Source organism: Nicotiana tomentosiformis, chromosome 12, assembly GCF_000390325.3.
Source record: "Nicotiana tomentosiformis chromosome 12, ASM39032v3, whole genome shotgun sequence".
NCBI classification, from domain to species: Eukaryota; Viridiplantae; Streptophyta; class Magnoliopsida; order Solanales; family Solanaceae; genus Nicotiana; species Nicotiana tomentosiformis.
The window spans coordinates 90,971,521-90,996,241 of NC_090823.1; the positions used below are offsets into that span (position 1 = coordinate 90,971,521).

The 24,721-nt window shown below is 43.7% G+C and overlaps 1 long non-coding RNA gene across 1 annotated transcript; it reads right to left on the reverse strand.

The window, feature by feature from the left end:
* Positions 1 to 23,835: 23,835 nt before the first annotated feature.
* Positions 23,836 to 24,480, reverse strand: LOC117277654 (uncharacterized). Its single transcript, XR_004507965.2, has 2 exons — positions 24,441 to 24,480; positions 23,836 to 24,362 (listed from the first exon to the last, which is right to left on the reverse strand). It is a non-coding gene; the product is annotated as an uncharacterized lncRNA (long non-coding RNA).
* Between the last annotated feature and the right edge of the window lie 241 nt (positions 24,481 to 24,721).

Consider the following 24,721-nt stretch of genomic DNA (forward strand, 5'->3'; position numbering starts at 1 on the left):
GGCCACTAGTGCCAATGAAATGAAAAGATGGGAAAGAAGTATGAAATGAGATGGTTGGTATAATAAGGTTTATGTCTCGAATGAGACGGCCTAGCCGATCGGGTCGTGATTACACGCCATACCGCACACATGGTGGTGATTGTGCTGGAAATTATGATTGTGGTTGATGTCTCTAATGAGATGGCCTAGCCGATCGGGTCGTAATCGGACTCCGTGCTAAAAGTACGGTGGTATTGGTATTGTGAATATTGGAATCGTGAGTGGTGACATATTGGTACTAGATACCTCCCTACTTAAAATATGGAAAGTTATTTGAACATTGTATTGATTCTAATTTGAGGTTTGATGTTGTTTGAAGCTTCCATTGATATTATGGTTGTACTTGCTCGTATTATTTATCATTCTATTTAGAGGGTGTTTTGTCATTCATACTAGTACTATTCTATATGTACTAATGTTTCTTTTGTCAGGAGCGATGCATCTTCAATGGATGTGGGTGGTTCCACAGCATGAGACACTGATCAGTGATAGCGGTACACCCTCTTCCCTATAGACTTGGTGAGCCCCACTTCATTTCGGGGTCATGTATTTTTCTTCCTTATATATTGTGTTTGAGGTATACATGGGGCCTTGTTGCCGGCGTTATCATAGTACTCTTCTGTATCTATAGAGGCTCTGTAGATATAGTGCGGGTTGTGTATTGGTGCTGGGAAGTCAAAATCGTTATGTTGTGTTTGAATTACTATTTTCACTTCAGACTATGAAAAATGTGTGTGAAATTTGAGACTTTAAAATGAAGTAACAAATGGTAAGAAATTGGTATTGCAGACATGATCACTTTATTGTTTGATTAACGAAAATATGTATTCTTTTTATTCGTGAATGAGTTTGGGTAGAAGAAAAATTAATAGGCTTCCTCGGCCGGGTTCACTCGGTTGAGCACCGGTCGCGCTCCCCGAGTTCGGAGCGTGACAATGCGCACCTGCGGTCCCTTCTTCGAACATGCAGGATCTCATCTCAGGATAAACTCATCGCTTCTGCGATCACCAACCACATTTCCCAGTATCGCTTTTACGGAATACTTCGCGCAGGAGCACGTCCGCTTATATGGTTTCTCCTCCGCTCCTGCGCTTCCCAACTACCTTCTCCTCTATCGCACCTGCGCGCACCTAGCCGCTTGTGTGACTCCGCAAGTGCGATAGCACCAGATATGAAGCAATTCAGCATATCTCCTCAGTCAAATTTTAATCTGCTAACCATCCGGAATCCACCCAAGCCCCTTGGGACCTCAACAAAACATTCAAACAAGTACTAAAACATCATACGAACTCCCTCGAAGAATCAAATTATATCAAACAACACCAAAACCATGAATCGCACATCAATTCAAGCCTAATGACCTTATGAACTTCTAACTTCCAAAACTAATGCCGAAACCTATCCAATCAACTCTGATTTACCTTAAATTTATGACACAAGTCATAAATAACACAACGGGCCTTTTCCAACTTCTAAAATCAAAATCTGAGCCCAGTAACCACAAAGACAACTCTCGGTTAAACTTCTCAACTCTTCAAACATCAACTTTTCCAACTTTCGCCAATTCAAGCCAAAAACATCTACGGACCTTCAAATCAATATCCGGACACACTCCTAAGTCCAAAATCCCCATACGGAGCTATCAGAACCATAAAACACTATTCTGGAGCCATTTAAATATAGGTCAATATCCGGTTAACTCTTTCAAATTAGGCTTCCAACCTTGTGACAAAGTGTCCTAATTCATTCAAAACATCCTCGGAACTAAACCGACCATCCGATAAGTCACATAACAACAAATGAGCACAAATTAAGCAATGAATTGGGTAACAAGATTATAATACTCAAAACGACTGGCCGAGTCATTACAATCTCGTCTATTAATGTTACACCTGCGCTTTCACTTGATTTACTTCAATTACATGTCCTCTTGGAATTCATGTCTTTACTTTTTATTAGCCCATACCTATTATATGCCTCTAATTGTCACAAGATTTACTTGTTAAATGCCTTAACATGCTACATGCTTTCACTCGCTACACACTTTCACTCGCTATATGTTTCCACTTGCTATATGTTCTACTTACCATATGCCTTCACTGATTAAGTGCCTTTACCTACTATGTGCTTCTTCTTGCTATATGATTGCATATATTGAATGCCTTCATTTGATCCCTTTTCTTACTCGATATACATCCTTGCTCCTTTCATGTACTACTCTCCCCTGCTTAACCAGATTGGGTGACTTTTAGATTAGTTTTGTGATATATCTTATGGAAGCCCTGTCATTACTTATGGTGGACTAGTTTTTTGATATTGGACTGTTCATTCTATTCTGTTAAGTTGTATTACCTAGTCGGATACTACGTATTCATGTTCTTAGGGTTACATTATGAACTTTCCCGCATTTGATTTTGGTATTTTCATATGATATTGTTGATATTATTGATCGGATTACACGCTGCAAAGGTGATTAATGTATATGTGGGTGATCGAGTTGCATGCCGCAACGGTATTGATATGAGATATGAGATATGTGATTAATATGTATATATGGGGGACCGGGTTATGCGCCTCAAAACATGTATTATGGTTATTCATGTCTTTTGATTCCTGACATTGTATGATGTTGTGAGACTGAGAAGTGATGATATTTTGGGGTTCTCAGCCATTTGTATTCTTGTTCCACTAATTACGTGATTTTGTGTGTATCTTTTCTCAAATTTTCTCATTCTGCTTATAATCTGCACAGGTACAAATATCAGTAGGTATCTTTTAACTTAAAACTTCGCCACCACTTCACTGAGGTTAGTTAATATAGTTACTAAGTACATGGGGTCAGTTGTACTCATGCTACATATCTACACCCTGTGTGCAGATCTTGGAGTCGCGTAGCTGTGGAAAAGGAAGCATTACACAGAAGATGTCCTATCATTCCAAATTTAGGCTACCCCTTGTTCATGGTTATTTAGGACTTAAACTGCGTTTATGTAAACTTTAAACAGATATTGTACTATTTCTTCATTTCAGTTTGTAAATCTAAATCATAGTGGCTCATAGATTATACTACTAGTTCTTGAGAGGTTGTAGGAAATTTAGTCATTTAATTTCTTGTTATTAATCATTTATCATTTGAGATACCTCGTTCTATGTTTGGCTTACCTTGCATTAGGGTTGGAGCCATCACAACTAGGTAGATTTTGGGTCATGACACTACAACTACCTTGAATTCTGATATGAATTATGGGAAGATGGTGTCATTTTCTCAATCCACAGAGACCCAAAAATTGAAGAATAAAATGGAGCGAGATGGTAATAAGAAGGCCCGCTTCACGGGTAGCTTTGGTGGTTCCTTCAGTGGTAGTGGTAGTAGGAAGGTGATGTTCAGGGGAGGGTCCTCTGGACCGATACAGTCTTTTGCTCAGCCTTCAGCTGGTGCACCACTGTCGCGGTCCGGTCAACAGTAATGGATTCATTTTAGACCCAGTCATGGCAATAGGGGATCGTATTAGCAGGGTCATTCGCACGGCAAATTTCAGCGGCAACGGAGGTCCTCCTGCCCTAGGTATGGGAAGATGCACATAGGAGTCTGCTATGTGGACCTTCCCATATGCTACGGGTGTGGTCTTCAGGGACATATTCAGAGAGATTGCCGTTCGTCCCGTCAGAATATTGGTAGGGCTGTGGAACATCCGGCCAGTTCAGCAGCTAGTACTTCTCCAGCAACTCCTCCGGCTCGAGGTACTCTAACACTCGCAGGGCGTGGTGTATCTAGGGGTGGTGCAAAGGGTTCGGGAGGACCCAGTAGATTCTATGATATGAGGGGCCACCATAGTTCAGAGGTTTCTCTAGATGTCATCATAGGTATATTGATTGCCCAATGACATGATGTGTATGCTCTTATAGATCTTGATTCCACTGTCATATGTCACCCCCTGTGTTGCTATGGAATTCGGGATAGAATCAGAACAACTTCGTGAGTCGTTCTGTGTATCTACTCCAGTTGGTGAGTCTATTATGGCCACGCGGGTTTATAGGGATTGTATTTTCATTGTACATGGTCGAGACACCACAACTGACTTCATTGAATTGGTGATGGTAGATTTTGATGTAATAATGGGGATGGACTGGCTTTATTCATATTTTGCCAAGCTTGATTGCTGAACCAGAACCGTCAGGTTTGAATTTTTGGGAGAGCCATTCATTGAGTGGAACGAGGATGATGTTGTGCCAAAGGATAGGTTTATTTCTACCATTTGGTCCGAGTCACGGATATTAAGGCTGATACACCGACACTTGAGTCTGTACTTGTTATGAATGAATTTCCAGAGGTCTTTCCTAATAAGCTTCATAGGATCTCACCAGACAAGGAGATAGACTTTGGGATCGATGAGTTGCTGGCCACACAGCCCATATCAATTCTACCCTATATAATGGCTCCTACAAAATTAAAGGAATTGAGGGAGCAGTTGAAGGACTTACTACAAAAGGAAAAGGGATGGGTCATTGAGGATGTGTATTGACTATCGGCAGCTCAACAAAGTCACAATGAAGAATAAGTAGCCGCTGCTAAGGATAGATGACTTATTTGATCAGTTGCAAGGTGAAAAGTACATATCCGTGATTGACATAAGATCTGGGTATCACCAGTTGACGATTAGGGAGCATGACATTCCGAAAATAACTTTCTGGACCTGGTATGGGCACTTTGAAATTTTTGTGATGTCCTTTGGGTTAACGAATGCCCTGGTAGCTTTTACGGATCTTATGAATCGAGTCTTCAAGCCTTTCCTAGACCCTTTTGTGATAGTGTTCATTGATGACATTTGTGTGTATTCACGGAGTCGAGAGGACCACACAGATCATCTCAAGGCAGTTTTACAGACCCTATATTAGCATAATTTGTATGCAAAGTTTTCGAAATGTGAGTTTTGGCTTGAGTCTGTCACGTTTTTGGGTCATGTTGCCTCCATCGAGGTAATCAAGGTTGATCCTCAGAAGATTGCATCTGTGAAGAATTTTCCTAGACCTACAACTCCGATGGAGATTCACAGTTTCTTGGGTTTAGCTGGGTATTACAAAAGGTTCTTGGAGGGTATTTTTTCTCTTGCCCGTCCGTTGACTAAATTGACACAGAAGGCGGCTAAATTCCAATGATCGGATGCTTGTGAAAGGAGCTTTTAAGAGTTGTAGTTAAGGTTGACCATGACACTTGTGTTGACCTTACCGGAGTTTACAGATTGGTTTGTTGTGTATTATGATGCTTCAAGGGTTGGACTTGGGTGAGTACTAATGCAACATGGCAAGGTGATCACTTATGTTTCCAGGAAACTTAAGAACTATGAGAAGAATTATCCAACACATGATTTAGATCTTGCGACGGTGGTGTTTGCATTGAAGATATGGCATTACTATTTGTTTGGGCTCTGTGTGGACATATTTTCACGGACCATAAGAGTCTTCAATACCTCTTCAATAATAAGGAGTTGAATGTAACATAAAGGAGATGGATTAATTTACTCAAGGACTACTCCATTGATATCCTATATCATCCAAAGAAGTCTAATGTTATGGCAGAGGAAGGTAATTGGCCAAGGAAGTTCATCAGTAGATTGGCTCAATTGGGGGCATAACAAAGGTAATTGGCCAAGGAAGTTCATCAGTTGGCTATTTTGGGAGTCCGGATTACTGACCTAGCGAAGGTGGGGTGATTGTGCAAAATGAGGTTGAATCACCACTCACAGTGGAAGTCAAATAGAAACAATATGACGATCCGTGTCTGGTGCAATTCAAGTAGGGGAATCAATAACACAAGACCGTGGCTTTTTATCTTGGCACGAATGATCATATGCTAAGGTACCAAGGGAGATTGTGTGCACCAAATGTGGATGGACTCAGGGAAAGAATCATGACCGAGGCTCACAGCTCCAAGTATTTCGTGCACCCAGGCTCTAAGAAGATATACTATGATCCCAAGGGAGTATATTGGTGGAATGACATGAAGAGGGATGTGGTGGATTTTGTAGCGAGATGCGCAAACTATCAGCAAGTGAAAGCTGAGCACCAGAAGTCAGACGGTTATTTTGAGTGTTACAGCCCTGTTTTCTCATTTAATGCTCAATTCATGCTTTACAGTTGTTATATTACTTGCTGAGATAATTGGTTCGGGTCCGTTGTGGTCTTGGAATGAATTGGAACACTTAGTTCCAAAGTTTAAAACTTTAGTTGAAAAGGTTGGCTGAATGTCGACCTATGTGTAAACGACCTTGGAATAATGTTTTGATGATTTCAATAGCTCCGTATGGTGATTTTGGACTTAGGAGCGTGTCCGGAAAATTATCTGGAAGCCCGTAGCTAAATTAGTCTTGGAATTGCGAAATTAGAAATTTAAGTTTGGAAGTTTGATGGGGGGTTGTCTTTTTGATATCGGGGTCGGAATCTAGTTCTAAAAATTTTCATAGGTTCGTTATGTCATTTATGATTTGTGTGCAAATTTTTAGGTCAATCGGACTTGATGTGATAGGTTTCGGCATCAAATATAGAAGTTGAAAGTTCTTAGTTTCATTAAGCTTTAATTGGGGTTTGATTCATGGTTTTAGCATTGTTTGATATGATTTGAGGTTTCGACTAAGTTCGTATGATGTTTTAGGACTTGTTGGTGTATTTGGTTGTGATCCTGGGGGCCTCAGGTGAGTTTGAGATGGTTAACGGATCGAAAATTTGGAATAAGAAAAATCTAGAAATTTTGCTTCCGGTGTAACCGCACCTGCGAAGCTTTGATCTCAGGTATGCAAGGACCATCGCAGAAGCAGTTAGGAGTGAAGGGTATGGCAGGTTGCGCAGGTGCGATGATTTTGCCGCACCTGTGAGGTCGCAGATGCGGCTGATTAACCGCAATGGGCAGTTTGGACTCGCCGGAGAAGCTGTGTCCGCAAAAGCAGACTACTTGTCCATAGAAGCGAAAAGGGGCACAAAAGCGGATGCCAAAACCGCAGAAGCAGTTAAAATACCGCATATGCGGAACCCGTCGGCAGTATACATTTCGAAGGGATTCCCGAGTTTTGCCATTTTTGGACATTTCTATCACGGTTTTGGGGCGATTTTCAGAGGGAATTCATGGGAAAACTTGAGGTAGGTCACTTGTGATCATTTCTAGTCAATAATATTGAATTATCATTGAGTATTTCGACTAGATTACGTGTTTTTGAGGTGTATATCGGGAATTTAGACCTAGGAATTTGGAAATAAGATTTGATGATTTGTAAAGTTGATATTAGAGCCTAGGTTACATAGGTCTCACGAGTCAAGAGAAGGTTTAGTAGTCTTGCAGATCGGTACGGAGACGTCTGCACTTATCTTCGAGAGGCTGCCGAACCATTAGGAAAACTTCACTTTCTTGTATTCTTGTCGTGCGAATTTGTTGATTCCAGAAACTAAACTTCTGTTATTCTATTCTCTCACATACGGTGACGACACGTACTTTCGAATCAGGCAGACGGCCATCAGTACCACCAATTAGGGCCATGAGAGGTGGGGGCCGCGACATAGGCAGAGGTGCAGCTCGTACTGCAACTAGATCAGCACCTATAGACCCACCAGTTCCTCTAGCTCAGGAGCATATCACAGACGTAGTTGAGCCGGTGGGACCACCTCAGGCACCAGTTGTGCCCAATGTGATTCTAGGCCTTCAAGAGGCTCTAGCCCAGATATTGACTGTTTGCACTAGCCTTGCTCAAGCGGTTACAGTTCCGGCATCGCCAACCACTTCTCAGGCCGGAAGAGGTGCTCTAACCCCTGCCGCCCATACTCCAGAGTAGTGGGTGAAAAAACTTCAGACACCGGGGGTATTACCAGCCTAGCCGGTTGTAGCTGCTAAGGCCCATGTGGGTCCTCTTATGAGTGACGGGGAGCAGAAGAGGCTAGAGAGGTTTGGGAGGCTCAGGACTCTATCATTCAATGGGGTTGAGTCAGAGGATGCTTAGGATTTCATAGACCGATGCCAGCGAATTCTTCGCATGTCGGGTAATATGTAGACCGGTGGAGTCTTATTTACTACTTTTTAGTTGTCGGGGGTAGCCTTCATATGGTGGGAGGCCTATGAGCGGAGCAGGGCAACCGATGTTACACCACTTACAGGGCACGCGCTATTCTCTCTCTTCTTGGAGAAGTTTGTACCACCAACATGTAGGGAGGAGTTGCGTAGGCAGTTTGAGCAGCTATGCCAGGAAGGTATGTCCGTGACCCAGTATGAGATGAGATTTTTATAATTGGCTCATCAAGCAATCTAGTTGGTTCCCACAGAGAGGGAGATGATTTGGATGTTCATTGATGGCCTCAACTATGGTCTACATTTTGTTATGACTCTAGAGATTACTTCAGGGGCTAGGTTCGACGAGGTGGTTGATATTGCATAGTGGCAAGAGTAGGTACGTAGTCAGGAGCGTGAAGAGAGGGAGGCCAAAAGGCCTCGTGGTTTGGGTGGTTTCAGCGGTGTTTCTTCTAGGGGTCAGCGCCACTACAGCAGGGATCATCCATATAGGCCCACTTAGATGGCTCATCCGGTTTATTGTGGTGCATCAGCTAGCCATGGTTCATACAATGCTCGTCCGGGTCAGTCACCTCTCAGTGCCCTCCCAGCTCAGGGTTCATTACGTGCTCTATCAGTTTAGGATTCATTTGTATCAGGATCTTTCAGTAGCTATTCTAGTTCTCGGGTCCGATTCAGTCTCCACCACTATTGACGGATTGGAGGTGCTACGAGTGTTGCGTGTTTGGGCATGTGAGGAGGTATGGTCCCCGTCTCTTGAGAGGTTCAGTTTAGTATAGGGGTCAAGTTATGACTTCTGCACCAGTTATTTCACCACCTGCCCATCCAACTCGGGGTGGGTCGTAGGCAGCTAGAGGTCGCCCTAGAGGGGGAGGCCGATCAGGGGGTGGTCAGGCTCGATGCTATTCTTTCCCTGCCAGGCCAGAGGCCGTTCCTTCAGACGCAGTGATCACATGTAATGTCTTAGTATGCCATAGGGATGCTTATATATTATTTGACCCTGGTTCTACTTATTCGTATGCATCATCATATTTTGCTCGTTATCTGGATATGACCTGTGAGTCCTTAATTTAACCTGCTCATATATCTATGCCGGTGGGCGATTCTATTGTCGTGGGATGTGTTGTTCGATCGTGTGCGGTGACTATTAGGGGATTGGAGATATTTAATATCTTATTGCTTAATACGACTGATTTCGACGTAATTCTAGGTATGGATTAGTTGTCCTCATGTCATGTTATTCTGGATTGTCACGCTAAGACTGTGACCTTGGCGATGCCGGGGTTACCTAAGATAGAGTGGAGAGGTCCTTTAGATTGTGTTCCCAGCAGGGTGATTTCATATCTGATGGCCCAACGGATGGTTGGGAAAGGGTGTTTATAATATTTGGCCTTTGTAAGGGATGTTAGTGTTGATACTCCTATTATTGATTCTGTTTTGGTAGTTCAAGACTTTTCGGATATGTTTCCTGCAGACCTTTGTGAGGGATGTTAGTGCTGATACGCCACCCGACAGGGATATTGATTTTAGTATTGCCTTGGTGTCGGGCACTCAGCCCATTTCTATTCCTCTGTATCGTATGGCACCAGTAGAGTTGAAGGAATTGAAAGAGTAGCTTCATAAGCTTTTTGATAAGGAGTTCATTAGGCCTAGTGTGTCGCCTTGGGGTGCACCGGTTCTGTTTGTGTAACGACCCCGTCGGTCGTTTCAAGAGTTATAGCCCTGTTTACCCCCATTTCTGCTTCTTTTTGTATTATTCAGCTGTATTGTGTTATACCGGGTTAGTCGGTTCGGGTCCGAAGTGGTTTCGGAGTGAATTGAGATGCTTAGTCTCTTATTTGGAAGCTTAAGTTGGAAAAGTCAACCAGATGTTGGCTTATATGTAAACGATCCCGGATTTGAATTTTTATGGTTCCACTAGCTCCGTTAGGTGATTTTGGACTTAGGAGCGCGTCCGAAATGTGATTTGGAGGTTCGTAGTGGAATTAGGCTTGAATTGGAGAATGTTGGAAATTTGGTGATTTTGGTAGGCAGTGGAAAATTTGATATCGGGGTCGAAATGAATTTCCGAAAGTTGGAGTAAGTTTGTAGTGTCATTTTTGACGTGTGTTAAAATTTGAGGTCAGTCGGATGTGGTTTGGTAGGTTTCGGCGTCGTTTGCGGAACTTGGAAGTTTGGAAGTTTTTAGACTTGAATCTGAGGGTAATTTGGTATTTTGATGTTGTTTTGAGTGATTCGAAGGTTCGACTAAGTTCGTATGAGGTTATATGACTTGTTGGCATGTTTAGCTGAGGTCTCTAGGGCTTCAGATGTGTTTTGGGTGGTTAACGAATCAAGTTTGAAGTTTGGAGAATTGCTGAAGTTGGCTTGTTGCTGGTGTAATCGCACTTACGAGGGTATCGCCACAAGTGCAACGCCGCAGGTGCGGTGGGATTGACACAGCTGCGGAAGTGATTTGGATTGGGGAAAACCGCAGGTGCGAGTGGGTGTGCGCATCTGCGAGCCCGGAGGAGCGGGTAGTTGCCCACAGAAGCAGAATAGAGGAGGTCTGGCAGTAGCTGCAGGTGCGAGGTGCGCATTTTGAGCTGCAGGTGCAAAAAGCCTGGGCATAACCTATAAATAGAAGACTTCGTGAACTTGGAGCTTGGAGCTTTTGGAGTGGTTTTTGAAGGGAATTCAAGGGTTTTCCCAGAGGTAAGTTGCTTGAGCTCTAATACTCCTGTGGTGTTTTTCCGTTGTTTTCTCATCTAATAGTGGGAATTAGGAGTGAAAATAGGGGGGTAGGGCTTGGGATTTTGGAGAGTGTGGTTTGAGGAGTTGAGGGACCAACTAATGTCGGATTTTAAAAAACTTTCGTATGGTTAGACTCGTGAGTGAATGGGCTTTCACGTTTTGTAACTTTTGTCAGATTTTGAGGTGTGGGCCCGGAGGGGCCGGGTTTGAGCCACTTTCGGGATTTGAGTCTAATTTAGTATTTTTTTTCTTGTGGAATTTATTCCTTTAGCACATATTGATGGTACTGTACTAGTTGTGACTAGATTCAGAGCATTTGGAGGCCGAATCGAGGGGCAAGAGCATCGCGGAGTAGAGTTTTGCTCGGTTTGAGGTAAGTATCGATTGTAGATCTAGCCCTGAGGGTATGAAACCACGGATTTTTGTGTCATGTGACTTTTTGGAGGTGACACACATGCTAGTGACGGATGTGTGGGCGTGCACCGTTGGTAATTGTGACTTGGTTCATCCCGTAGGAACCTTAAAGTTGAATATAAAGTTGTAGCTATATGCCTCTTTTGTGTTTTTAGAAAGATTTATAGTAAATCATGCTAGATGCTATATCTAGGCCTTATGCCAGTATTGTTTGGACCCTGGGAGGTCTTTTCTTGCTGTATTCTCACTGTGTTTGGTTGATAATTTGTACTCAGTCATGTTCATGCATTTTTTTATCATAGCTCAGTCTCTGTTACTTTATTTGTATCATATCAATGTTGTTTGGGCTGATTACTTGATTTCTGAGAGCCCGAGAGACTGGAGAGATTATGACTAAATGAGGCCGAGGGCTTGATTGTGAGGACATTTATGGGATCGGGCTGCATGCCGCATTGTGTTTCATTGATTCTGCCATGATGGGCATTGATATAGCGCTTGGGCTGAAGGAGCCCCTCCGGAGTCTATACATACCCCCAGTGAGCGCAGGTACCTGCTGAGTGCGAGTGACGGGTGTCGGGTGCCGAATGCCGAGTGCTGAGTGAATGTGAGGCATGAGCGATTGGGAGGCATGAGTGATTGTGAGGTTGGAATGATTGGGAGGTGTGAGTGATGTTTTGCCCGAGGGGCGGTATATGATTTCATCCTTTGTTCTCATAGCTGCTTTGAGTCCTTGTTTGAGAACTGTTGAAAGATATTTTATTGGTTTTACCTAAACTAGATTTAAACAAGCTGATTTGACTTAAACACTGGTTTTTAAAGCATGTTGTACTTTTCGGAATTTTGTGATATGAACTATACTTGCATCTAGCTCGTCACTACTTCTCAGCCTTTATTTACTGCTGTTACTTACTGAGTTGGTGTAATCACATTACTCCCTGCACCTTGTGTACAGATCCAGGCATTTCTGTCCACGGTAGCGGTTGTTGATAGATTCAGTAGCGGATCATCGGAGATAGCAAGGTAGTTGCCTGGCGATCGCAGTCCTGTTTTTCTTCTTCCTTATCTTCCCCTTAGTTGTATTAGTTTTTCCCAGACTATGCTAGTCTTGATGTTATCAGACAGTTTGTAGTAGTTGCTTATGACTTAGTGATACCCCGATGTCGGGCTATCTATTCCGCATTTTTTTTTATTTTGGTTTAAACTCTTTAATGAAGATTCTATTAAAGTAAAGCTTTGGCTTATCTTTTAAATGAAATATCGATGTGTTTTGGAAATGTGTCGGCTTGCCTAGTACCACCATAGGCGCCATAACGACAGAATTAAGTTTTGGGTCGTGACAAGTTGGTATCAAAGCCTAGGTTACATAGGTCTCATGAGTCATGAGCGGGTTTAGTAGAGTCTTGCGGATCGGTACCGAGATATCTGTACTTATCTTTGAGAGGCTGCAGAACCTTTAGGAAAATTCCACATTCTTGAATTCTTATCGTGCAAATCTGTTGATTCTAGTAACTAACCATCTGTTGTTTCATTCTCTCACAGATAGTGAGGACTCGTACTACCGGTCAGAAGGGCTAGCCATCAGTACCACCAGCCAGGGCCGCGAAAGGCCAAAGCCGCTGTAGAGGCCGTTGTAGGGGCAGAGGTGCAGCCCGCATAGCAGCTGTGGCAGTACTTGCAGATCCACCAGTTGTCCCATATCAGGACCAGATTCCAGTTGTTGATGCACCAGCTCAGGCACCACCTGTGCCTATTGTGATTCCAGGCCTTCAGGAGGCCTTAGCTCAGATTCTGACCGCGTGCACCAGCCTTGCTCAGGCTCTCTCTGTTTCGGCCACAACAACCACTTCTCAGGCCAGGGGAGGCACTCAGACTCCCGCCGCTCGCACACTTGAGCAGGTTGTTCAGAGACTCCAGACACCGGGGGGACCACCAGCGCAGCCGGTTGCAGCTGCTCAGGACTATGTGGTTCCTGTTATGCCTGAGGATGAGCAGCGTAGATTTGAGAGATTTGGGAAACTCCAGCCTCCATCTTTTAGTGGTGCAGAGGGTGCGGATGCACAGGGTTTCTTGGATAGGTATCAGAGGATACTCTGTACTGCAGGTATTCTGGAGACCAGTGGGGTCTCGTTCACTATCTTCTAGTTCTCTGGGGCTGCATTCAGTTTGTGGGAGGCTTACGAGAGGCATAGGCCAGTTGGTGTAGCACCCCTTACTTGGCAGTAGTTCTCCGTTATCTTTCTGGAGAAGTTGTGCCTCAGCCCCACAGAGAGGAGCTGCACAGACAGTTTGAGCAGCTTCGTCAGGGTGATATGTCTGTGACACAGTATGATCTGCGATTCTCAAAGATGGCCCGTCATGCTATCTGGTTGGTTCCCACAGACAGAGAGAGGATCAGGAGGTTTATAGATTGCCTCACTTTTCAGCTTCGATTGCTTATGACCAGAGAGAGAGTGTCTGGTGCTACTTTTGATGAGTTTGTCGACATTGCTCGGCATGTTGAGATGGTTTGAGGTCAGGAGAGGGTTGAGAGGGAGGCCAAGAGGCCTTGTAGGCTGGTTGGATTTAGTGGTGCTCCTTATGGGGGTCAGTTCCAGCACGGTAGAGGCCGTCCATTCAAGCATGCTCAGTCAGCCCGCCCAGTACACCATGGTGCATCATCGAGCCATAGTTCTCACAGTCCTCATCAGGGCCACTCATCACTCAGTGCCCTCCCAGCCCAAAGTTTGTCCCGTGCTCCATCAGTTCAGGGCTCCTCCATGCCAGGTTCTTCTACCAGTTATCCCGGTGCTAGGGGTTCCCTTCAGTCCCCGTCACCCGTACTAGGGAACCTTCGATTTCAGCACCAGTTACTTCACCACCCACCCAGTCAATTAGGGGTGGAGGACAGTCAGCCAGGGGTTGCCCTAGAGGGGGAGGCCGATCAGGTGGTGGTCAGGCCCGTTTCTATGCACTCCAAGCCAGACCAGATGCTATTGCTTCAGATGTTGTGATTAAAGGTATTGTCTCAGTTTGTAACAGAAATGCCTCTGTATTATTTGACCCTGGTTCCACGTATGCATATGTTTCCTCGTATTTCACTCATTTTTTCGATATTCCCCATGATTCTTTAGTTTTATATGTTCATGTATCTACTCCTGTGGGCGATAATATTGTTATGGACCATTTGTATCGGTCATCTGTGGTGGCTATTGGGGGTCTAGAGACTCGAGTGGACCTTTTGCTGCTCAGTATGGTTGACTTCGAGGTGATATTTGGTATGGATTGGTTATCTCCATGCCATGCTGTTTTATATTGTCACGCTAAGACTGTGGCGTTGGCGATGCTGGGATTCCCGAGGGTTGAGCGGAGCGGTTCTGTAGACTATGCACCTAGTAGGGTGATTTCATATTTGAAGGCTCAGCGTATGGTTGAGAAGGGTTGTCTATCCTATCTGGCTTTTGTGAGGGATGTTAGTGCAGAGACTCCTACCATTGATTCTGTTCCGGTGGTACATAATATTTTGGATGTGTTTCCTGCAGACCTGCCGGGCATGCCCCCTGATAGGGATATTTACTTTAGTGACGGCACTCACCCTATTTCTATTCCACCGTATCGTATGACACCAACAGAGTTGAAGGAGTTGAAAGAATAGCTTCAAGAACTCCTTGATAAGGGGTTTATTCGGCCTAGTATGTCACCTTGTGGTGCACCGGTTCTATTTGTGAAGAAGAAGGATGGCTACATGAGGATGAGCATTGATTATAGGTAGTTGAACAAGGTCACAGTCAAGAACAAGTATCATTTGCCTCGTATTGATAATTTATTTGACCAGCTTCAGGGAGACAGGGTGTTCTCCAAGATTGATTTGAGGTCCGGGTATCACCAGCTGAAGATTCGGGATTCGGATATTCTTAAGACAACTTTCAGGACCCGTTATGGCTATTATGAGTTCTTGGTGATGTCTTTTGGGCTGAAAACTACCCCAGCATCATTCATGCATTTGATGAACAGTGTATTCCAGCCCTATTTGGACTCGTTGTTATTGTATTCATTGATGACATCCTGGTGTACTCTCCTAGCCAGGAGGAGCATGCTCAGCATCTAAAGATTGTGTTACAGAGATTGATGGAGGAGAAGCTTTATGCAAAGTTCTCCAAGTGTAAGTTTTGGCTCGGTTCAGTAGCATTTTTGGGGCACATGGTGTCTAGTGAGGATATTCAGGTAGATTCGAAGAAGATAGAGGCGGTGTAGAGTTGGCCTAGACCGTCCTCAGCTACGGAGATAAGGAGCTTTCTTGGTTTGGTGGGCTATTACCGTTGCTTTGTGGAGCGATTTTCATCTATTGCATTGCCTTTGACCAAATTAACCCAAAAGGGTGATCCATTCAGGTGGTCGGACGAGTGTGAGGAGAGCTTTTAGAAGCTCAAGACTACTTTGATTACAGCTTCAGTGTTAGTTTTGCCATCAGCTTCAGGTTCTTACACCGTGTATTATGACGCCTCGAGGATAGGCATTGGATGTGTTCTGATGCAGGGGTAGGGTGATTACCTATGCCTCGCGCCAGTTGAAGACCCATGGGAAGAACTATCCTGTCCATGATCTTGAGTTAGCAGCCATTGTTCATGCCTTGAAGATTTGGCACCATTATTTGTATGGGGTTTATTGTGAGATCTATACTGATCACTGGAGTCTGCAGCATCTGTTTAAGAAAAAGGATCTTAATTTGCGTCAGCGGAGATGGTTAGAGCTTCTTAAGGACTATGATATCACTATTTTGTACCATCCGGGGAAGGCCAATGTGGTGGCCGATGCTTTGAGTCGACGGGCGAAGAGTTTGGGGAGTTTAGCATATTTTTCGACAGCAGAGAGACCCTTGGCATTGGATGTTCAGGCCTTAGTGGGCCATCTTGTTAGATTGGATATTTCGGAACCGAGTCGGGTATTGGCTTGCATGGCCTCCAGGTCTTCTCTTTATGACCGTATTAGGGAGCGTCAGTATAATGACCCCAACCTACTCGTTCTTCACGACAAGGTCCGGTGAGGTGATGCTGGGGATGTGACTATTGGTGATGACGGTGTGTAAAGGATGCATGGCCGGATATGTGTGCCTAATGTACATAGGCTTCAGGATTTGATTCTTGTGGAGGCCCACAACTCGCGGTATTCCATCCATCTGGGTGCCGCAAAGATGTACCAGGATTTGAGACAACACTATTGGTGGAGGCTCTGATGGTAAGCAACCTCCACTTTCAACCAAGAGGTTGTGAGTTCGAGTCACCCCAAGAGCAAGGTAGGGAGTTCTTGGAGGGAAGGATGCCGAGGGTCTATTGGAAACAACCTCTCTACCTTATGGTAGAGGTAAGGTCTGTGTACACACTACCCTCCCCAGACCCCACTAGTGGGATTATACTGGGTTGTTGTTATTGTTGTTGTTGTTATACTATTGGTGGAGGTGGATGAAGAAGGATATAGTTGGGTTTGTGGCTTGGTGACTCGACTGTCAGCAGGTTAAGTATGAGCATCAGAGAGTGGGTGGCTTGCTTAAGAGATTAGAGATCCCGGAGTGGAAGTGGGAGCGGATCACCATGGACTTTGTAGTTGGGCTCCCATGGACTTCGAGGAAGTTCGATGCTATTTGAGTTATTGTGGATCGGCTGACCAAGTTCGCGCACTTCATTCCAGTTGGTACCACTTACACTTCAGAGCGGTTGGCTGAGATTTATATCCGAGAGATTGTTCGCATGCATGGTGTCCCAGTTTCCATCATTTCAGATAGGGGTGCTCAGTTTACATCGCAATTTTGGAGGACCATGTAGCGGGAGTTGGGTACCCAGGTTGAGTTTAGCACATCTTTTCACCCCCAGACGGACGGACAGTCCAAACGCACTATTCAGATATTGGAGGACATGTTGCGCGCTTGTGTCATTGACTTTGGGGGTTCATGGGATTAGTTTTTGCCGCTCGCGGAGTTTGCATATAACAACAGTTATCAGTCGAGTATTCAGATGGCTACATACGAGGCTTTATATTGGAGGAGGTGTAGATCTCCGGTAGGATGGTTTGAGCCAGGTGAGGCTAGGCTCTTTGTTACAGACTTGGTCCAGGATGCATTAGATAAGGTGAAATTGAATCAGGAGCGGCTTCGCATAGTGCAGTCTAGGTAGAAGAGCTATGGGAACAGGAAGGTCCGTGATGTGTCTTTCATGGTTGGGGAGAAGGGTTTGCTGAAGGTATCATCCATGAAGGGTGTTATGAGGTTTGGGAAGAGGGGCAAGTTGAGCCCCCAGTTCATTGGGCCTTTTGAGGTGATTCAGAGGATAGGGGAGGTGGCTTATAAGCTTGCCTTGCCACCCAGTTTGTCGAGTGTGCATTCGGTATTTCATGTTTCCATGCTCCGGAAGTATGTTGGCGATCCGTCCCATATTTTGGACTTCAGCACGGTTCAGTTGGAGGGTGATATGACATACAATGTGGAGCCGGTGGCCATTTTGGTTTGACAGATTCGGAATTTAAGGTCAAAAGACATAGCTTCAGTGAAGGTGCAGTGGAGAGGTCAGCCTGTGGAGGAGGCCACTTGGGAGACCGAGCGGGAGGTGCAGAGCATATATCCACACCTATTTGAGACTCCAGGTATGTTTCTAGACCCGTTCGAGGACGAATATTTGTATAAGAGGGGGAGGATGTAACGACCCGGCCAGTCGTTTCGAGATTTATAGCCATGTTTCCCCCCATTTCTAATTCTTTTTGTATTATTCAACTGTATTGTGTTATACCGGGTTAGTCGGTTCGGGTCCGGAGTGGTTTCGGAGTGAATTGAGATGCTTAGTCTCTTATTTAGAAGCTTAAGTTGGAAAAGTAAATCGGATATTGAATTATGTGTAAACTATCCCGGATTTAAATTTTGATGGTTCCATTAGCTCCGTTAGGTGATTGTGGAATTAGGAGCGCGTCCGAAATATGATTAGGAGGTCCGTAGTGGAATTAGGCTTGAATTGGCAAAAGTTGGAAATTTGGCAATTTTGGTCGGCAGTGGAAAATTTGATATCAGGTTCGAAATCGATTTCCGGAAGTTGGAATAGTTTTGTAGTGTCATTTGTGATACGTGTGTAAAATATGAGGTCATTCGGACGTGGTTTGGTAGGTTTCGGCGTCGTTTGCGGAACTTGGAAGTTTAGGAGTTGTTAGGCTTGAATATGAGGGTAATTTGGTGTTTTGATGTTGTTTTGAGTGATTCGAAGGTTCTACTAAGTTCGTATGAGGTTATATGACTTGTTGGCATGTTTGTTTGAGGTCTCGAGGGCCTTGAGTGTATTTCGGGTGGTTAACAGATCAAGTTTGAAGTTTGGAGAATTGTTGAAGTTGGCCTGTTGCTGGTGTAATCGCACCTGCGAGGGTATCATCACAGGTGCGATGCCGCAGGTGTGGTGGGATTGACGTAGGTGCAGAAGTGAGTTGTATTGGGTAAAACCACAGGTACGACTGGGTGTGTGCATCTGCGAGCCCGCATGAGCGGGTAGTTGCCAGCAGGAATGGGTAGATGCCCGCAGAGAGGAGGTCTGGCAGTGGCCGCAGGTGCGAAGTCTTTTCCGCACCTGTGAGGTCATAGAAGTGGATAGGGGGCGTAGGTGCAGAGATGGGGATTTAAGTGAATTTCTGTAGATGCGGAGATTTTTGCGCAAAAGCGGCACCGCAGGTGCGCATTTTGAGACGCATGTGTGAAAAGCCTGGGAAAAAGCTATAAGTAGAAGACTTCACAAAATTTTGCTCATTTCCACCATTTTCAAGTCGGACATGGAGCTTTTGGAGTGATTTTTGAAGGGGATTCAAGGGTTTTCACATAGGTAAGTTGCTTGAGCTCTAATACTCCTAACTATGGTTTTTACCCGTTGTTTTCTCATCTAATAGTGGGATTTAGGAGTGAAAATAGGGGGTTAGGGCTTGGAATTTTAGAGAGTGTAATTTGAGGAGTTGAGGGACCAAATGATGTCGGATTTTGATAAACTTTGTAAGGTTAGACTCGTGAGTGAATGGGCTTTCAAGTTTTGTAACTTTTGTCGGGTTTCGAGGCATGGGCCCGGGGGATGGGTTTGAGCCAATTTCGGGTTTTGAGTCTAATTTGATAGTTTTTCTTGTGGAATTTATTCCTTTAGCACATATTCATGGTATTGTACTGGTTGTGACTAGATTCGGAGCATTTGGACGCCGAATCGAGGGGCAAGAGCATCGCGGAGTAGAGATTTGCTCGGTTTGAGGTAAGTAACAGTTGTAAATTTAGTCTTGAGGGTATGAAACCCCGAATTTTTGTGTCATGTGACTATTTGGAGGTGACGCACATGCTAGGTAACGGGCGTGTGGGCATGCACTATTGGGGATTGTGACTTGGTCCGTCTCGTAGCAACTGTAAAGTTGAATATACTGTCGTAGCTATATGCTTCTTATGTGTTTTTAGAATGATTTATAGTAAATCATGCTAGATGCCAGGTCTGGGCCTTATGCCAGTATTGTTTGGACCCTGGGAGGTCAGTTCTTGCTGTCCTCTAACTATTTTTGGTTGATAATCTGTACTCAGTCATCTTCATGCATTTTTACATCATAGCTCAGTCTCTGTTATTTCATATCAATGTTGTTTGGGCTGATTACTTGATTTCTAAGAGCCCGAGAGACTGGAGAGATTATGACTGAGTGAGGCCGAGGGCCTGATTGTGAGGACATTTATGGGATTGGGCTGCGTGCCTCAGCATGTTTTATTGATTCTGCCATGATGGGCATTGATATAGCGCTTGGGATGAAGGAGCCCCTCCGAAGTCTGTACACACTCCCAGTGAGCGCAGGTACCTACTGAGTGTGAGTGCCAAGTGCTGAGTGATTGGGAGGCACTAGTGATAGGGAGGCATGACTTATTGTGAGGTTGGAGTGATTGGGAGGACTGAGTGATGTTTTGCCCGAGGGGCGGTATATGATTTTATCCTTTGTGCTCATAGCTGCTTTGAGTCCTTGTTTGAGAACTGTTGAAAGGTATTTTATTGGTTTTACCTAAACTGGATTTAAACAAGCTGATTTGACTTAAACACTGGTTCTTAAAGCATGTTGTACTTAAAGAAATTTTTGTGATATGAACTATACTTGCATCTAGCTCATCACTACCTCTCAACCTTTATTTACTGTTGTTACTTTCTGAGTTATTGTACTCATGTTACTCCCTGTACCTTGTGTGCAGATCCAGGCATTTCTGGCCACGGTAGCGGTTGTTGATAGATTCAGTAGGGATAATCGGAGATAGGAAGGTAGCTGCCTGGCGATCGCAGCCCTATTTTTCTTCTTCCTTATCTTCCCCTTAGTTGTTTTAGTTTTTCCCAGACTATGCTAGTTTTGATGTTATCAGATAGTCTGTAGTAATTGCTCATGACTTAGTGACACCCCAATGTCGGGCTATCTATTCCACATTTTTTTTAGTTTGGTTTGAAATCTTTAATGAAGATTCTAGTAAATTAAAGCTTTGACTTATCTTTTAAATGAAATATTGATATGTTTAGGAAATGTGTCGGCTTGCCTAGTACCACTATAGGCGCCATCACGATAGAATTTAGTTTTGGGTCGTGACAGTTTGTGTTGAAGAAGGATGGTACTATGCGGATGTGCATTGACTATAGGCAGCTAAACAAAGTTACAATTAAGAACAAGTATCCTTTGCCACGCATGATGATTTATTTGAACAGCTTCAGGGGCGAGAGTGTTCTCTAAGATTGATTTGAGGTATAGGTATCACTAGTTGAAGATATGAGACTTTGATATTTCGAAGACGACATTCAGGACCCGCTATGGTCATTGTGAGTTCCTTGTGATGTCTTTAGGGCTGACCGATGCCCTAGCAACATTCATGTATCTGATGAATAGTGTATTCCAACCATTTCTTGATTCGTTTGTCATAATATTTATTGATGATATCTTGGTGTTCTCGCGTAGCCAGGAGAAGCATGCACAACATTTGATCATTGTACTACAGAGGTTGAGGGAGGAGAAACTTTATTCCAAGTTCTCCAAGTGTGAGTTTTGGCTTATTTTAGTGGCGTTCTTGGGGTACGTGGTATCCAGTAAGGGAATTAAGGTGGATCCAAAGAAGTTAGAGGAAGTTCAGACATTCGGAGTTTTCTCGACTTGGTCGAATAGTTTCATCGCTTCGTGGAGGGTTTCTCGTCCATTGCAGTGCCTTTGACCAGGTTGACCCAGAAGGGTGCTCCATTCAGGTAGTCGTATGAGTGTCAGGAGAGCTTTCAGAAGCTCAAGACTACCTTGACCGCAACTGTAGTTCTAGTTTTGCCTTCAGTATCGGGTTTTTATACAGTGTATTGTGATACTTCTCTAATTGGTATTGGGTGTGTCTTCATGCAGGAGAGTAAAGTGATTGCTTATGCTTCACGTCAATTGAAGTCTCATGAGAAGAACTACCCAGTTTATGATTTGGAGTTGACGGCCATTGTTCACGCAATAAAGATTTGGCGGCATTATATCTACGGTGTATCTTCCAAGGTATTTACGGATCATCGGAGTCTCCAGCACTTGTTTAAGCAGAAGGATCTAAATTTGAGGCAGCAGAGCTGATTGGAGCTTCTAAAGGACTATGATATTACCATTTTGTATCATTTCGGGAAAGCTAATGTGTCTAATCTGGTGGAAGATGCCTTGAGTAGGAAGATGGTGAGTATGTGTAGCCTTGAATTTATTCATGTTGGTGAGAGACCGCTTGCATCAGATGTTTAGGCCTTGGCCAATCAGTTCATAAGGTTAGATGTTTTGGAGCCTAGTCGGGTTCAGCCTTGTGTGGTTTCTCGATCTTCCTTATATGATTGAATCAGAGAGCGTCAGTATGACGAACCCCATTTGTTTGTCCTTAAGGACATGTTTCAGCACGGTGATGCCAAGGAGGTTCCTATTGGGGATGATGGGGTGTTGCGAATGCAGGGTCAGATTTGTGTGCCCAATGTAGATGAGCTGCATGAGTTGATTTTTGAGGAGGCCCACAGTTTGGGGTATTCCATTCATCCAGGTGCTGCAAAGATGTATCAGAACTTGAGGCGGCACTATTGGTTGAGGAAGATAAAGAAAGATATAGTGGGGTTTGTAGCTCGTTGCTTAAATTTTTAGCAGGTGAAGTACAAGCATAAGAGGCCGGGCGCTTTACTTCAGAGGCTTGACATTCCAAAATGGAAATGGGAGAGTATCACCATGGACTTCGTAGTTGGGCTCCCACGGACGTTGGGGAAGTTTGATGCTATTTGGGTAATTGTGGATCGCTTGAGTAAGTTCGTCCATTTCATTCCAGTTGGGACTAACTATTCTTCGGTGTGGTTGGATGATTTCTATATCCGCGAGATTGTTCACCTTTACGGTGTACCAATGTCCATCATTTCAGATCGAGGCAAACAATTTACATCATAGTTTTGGAGAGCAATGCAGCTAGAGTTAGGCACACGGGTTGAGTTGAGTACATCATTCCACCCTCAGTCGGACAGAGAGTCCGAGCGCACTGTTAAGATATTGGAGGATATGCTACGCGTTTGTGTGATGTATTTCGGGGGCTCTTGGGATCAATTTCTGCCGCGTGTAGAATTTGCCTACAACAACAGCTACCAATCGAGTATTCATATGGCTCTGTATTAGGCCTTGTATGGGAGCCGGTGTCAGTCTCCGGTTGGTTAGTTTGATCCGAGGTGAGTCTAGGCTATTGGGTACTGATTTGGTTCAGGATGCTTTGGACAAAGTTAAGTTGATTTAGGATTGGCTTCCCACTGTACAGCCAAGACAGAAGAGTCACACTGATCGAAAGGTTCGTGATGTTGCCTACATGGTGGGAGAGAAGGTACTGCTCATAGTTTTGCCCATGAAGGGTGTTATGCGGTTCGAGAAGAAGGGAAAGTTGAGCCTTCTGTATATTGGGCCTTTTTAGGTGTTTGAGAGAATTGGATAGGATGCTTACAAGCTTGCATTGCCACCTAGTGTTTCGAGTGTTCATCCAGTGTTTCATGGTTCCATGCTCTAGAAGTATTTCGGCGATTTGTCGCATGTTTTGGAATTCAGCATGGTTTAGTTAGATTGGAATTTGGCATATAATGTGGAGCCGGTGGCCATTTTTTATTGGCATGTTCGAAAGTTGAGGTCAAAGAATAAAACTTCAGTGAAGGTGTAGTTGAGAGGGCAGTCAGTCGACGAGGCTACTTGGGAGACCGAGTAGGAGATATGGGGGCAGATATTCATGCCTATTTGAGACTCCGGGTATCTTTCTAGACCCATTTGAGAACGAACGTTTGTTTAAGAGGGGGAGAATGTAACGACTCATCTGATCGTTTTGAGTATTATAACGCCATTCCCCCATTTATTGCTTATTCTGTGCTCATTTTTTTGTTTTTTATAAGGTACTTAAATTATTTAGAGGGGTATTTTAGTAATTCAACTTTAAGCTTAAGGGCTTCCCACTTTTGATAGAATATAAATTATTATTATATGGATCAGGTAGCACGCCGTAGCAGGCCTTTGAGGTTTTATTATTATGGGACCGGGCTGCATGTCACAGCAGGACAAATTGGCATTAATACAATAATACCAAGCAACAGTACATTAACACAATCTAAACCAACAATGCCAACTATTAACAGAACTTAAACCAACAATAACAACCATTAAACCTAATAATTTTGGGCATAAAAATATCCAAATAGTAGTCCACATTCAAGTTTAAAAATAATACATAAAGTTGTCTCTCACAATCAAGTTTACCAATCAACCGAAACATCACAACTAAACTACTACACATCATATTCAGTTTGTTCATCCTCTTCATCAGATAAATCATGTTCATATTTTCTCATGAATTTCTGCATCTTAACAAATATTCCGTATTGGGAGTCCAATTGTTCTTCAAATCACGAATTTTATTTCTCATATCTTCCATCTGTTCTTGATTTTGAGAAGAAAAAGAATTGGCTAAGAGTGGGTTTGGATGACCTGTAGGTCGACGTACTCCTAGTCCGTAGACTCTGCCTTTGTTTACTCCACCCGCTGCCTCTGTCCACAATGAAGGCATATCATCAGGTGTTGGTTGAGTTGAAGGAGGCTGGGTTTGTTGCTATTCTTCCAACCTTTTATGATAATCTTCCTCAAATGAAAAACATAACTATTATGTAAACAAACTAATATTAATAAACCATAAATAATTATGAAGTTAGAATTTTACATATGTGCCTGAGGCACGCGTCTCCATCCAGTGTTCTCTTGAATAACTTCTTAAATGTTCATATAGTCCAAATTAATTAATGATTTCTCAAACAAAAGAAATAGTCGTAACTAACAATTATTTAAATTATTTCAACATATAAAAATTAAAGAATTCAAATAGAATAAAACTATGAAGTAGTTCGACAGATAGACATTTGGGGAGATATTTACTTCCTCAACTTCCTTTGAATTCCCATCTCATTCTACCTTTCTTCATTATTTTTGCATTCAGTTTTATTA